Genomic DNA, 2500 nt, shown 5'->3' with positions numbered 1-2500 from the left:
ACAAACACATCCCTCACGCAATCACACACACACACACACACCCCCTCACACAACCACACATGCATACGCACACACAGCAACACACTGATACACACACACACACATACACACACACAGATACACACACACACACACACACACACACAGTTACACACACATACACACACACACCCCTAACACAACCACACACACACACACACACACCCACACACACCCCTCACACAACCCCCCCCACACACACACACACACCCACACACACCTCTCACACAACCACACACACACACCCCTCACACAACCCCACAAACACATCCCTCACACAACCACATACACACACACACCCCTCACACAACCACACACACACTCACCTCACACAACCCCATACACACAGATCCCTCACACAACCCCACACACTGACGCACTCCCCTCGCACAAACACACACACACACACACACACACACCCCTCACACAACCACACACACACCCCTCACACAACCACACACACACTCACCTCACACAACCCCACACACACTGTTCCCTCAAACAACCCCACACACTGACACACACCCCTCACACAAGCACACACACACACACACCCACACACACCCCTCACACAACCACACACACACACCCCTAAAACAACCACACACACTCACACACACCCACACACACACCTCACACAACCCCACAAACACACACACACCTCACACAACCCCACACACACACCCCTAACACAACCCCAAACACACACACCCCTCACACAACCACACACACTCGCACACACCCACACACACACCTCACACAACCACACACACACTCACCTCACACAACCACACACAGACACACACACCCCTCACACAACCACACACACACTCACCTCACACAACCACACACAGACACACACAACCCTCACACAACCAGACACACACTCACCTCACACAAACCCACACAAACACACAACCCTCACACAACAACACACCCCTCACACACTCACACACCCCTCACACAACCCCACACACACACCCCTCACACAACCACACACACACATAGACACCCACACACACCCCTCACACAACCCCACACACACACACACACACACACCCCTCACACAAACACACACACACCCACACACACCCCTCACACAACCAAACACACACCCCTCACACAACCCCACAAACACATCCCTCACGCAATCACACACACACACACACACCCCCTCACACAACCACACATGCATACGCACACACAGCAACACACTGATACACACACACACACACACACACACACACAGTTACACACACATACACACACACACCCCTAACACAACCACACACACACACACACACACCCACACACACCCCTCACACAACCCCCCCCACACACACACACACACCCACACACACCCCTCACACAACCACACACACACACCCCTCACACAACCCCACAAACACATCCCTCACACAACCACATACACACACACACCCCTCACACAACCACACACACACTCACCTCACACAACCCCACACACACTGTTCCCTCAAACAACCCCACACACTGACACACACCCCTCACACAAGCACACACACACACACACCCACACACACCCCTCACACAACCACACACACACACCCCTAAAACAACCACACACACTCACACACACCCACACACACACCTCACACAACCCCACAAACACACACACACCTCACACAACCCCACACACACACCCCTAACACAACCACTCACACTCACACACACCCCCACACAACCCTCACACAACCACACACACACACACACACACACACACACACACCCCTCACACAACCACACACACTCACACATACCCACACCCACCCCTCACACAACCACACACACACACCCCTAACACAACCACACACACTCACACACATCCACACACAACCCTCACACAACCACACACACACACACACACACACACACACCCCTCACACAACCACACACACTCACACACACCCCTCGCACAACCCCACAAACACATCCCTCACACAACCACACACACACACACACCCCTCACACAACCACACAAACACTCACCTCACACAACCCCACACACACACACCCCTCACACAACCACACACACTGACACACACAAACACACACCCGTCAGACAGCCAAACACAAACACCCCCCACACACACACACATACCCCTCACACAACCACACACACACACCCCTCACACAACCCCACACACACACACCCCTCACACAACCCTACACACACACCCCTAACAAAGCCAAACACTCTCACACAAACCCACACACACCCCTCACACAAATCCCCCCCACACACACCCCTCACACAACCACACACACACACACCTCACACAACCACACATGCACACGCAAACACATACACACACACACACACAGATACACACACACACAGAGATACACGCACACGTGCACACACACACACAGATACACACACACACACAGACACACGCACAGATACACACACCCACACACA

This window comes from Stegostoma tigrinum, chromosome 40 (assembly GCF_030684315.1).
Source record: "Stegostoma tigrinum isolate sSteTig4 chromosome 40, sSteTig4.hap1, whole genome shotgun sequence".
Lineage (NCBI taxonomy): Eukaryota > Metazoa > Chordata > Chondrichthyes > Orectolobiformes > Stegostomatidae > Stegostoma > Stegostoma tigrinum.
Note: the sequence above shows the minus strand (reverse complement) of the source record.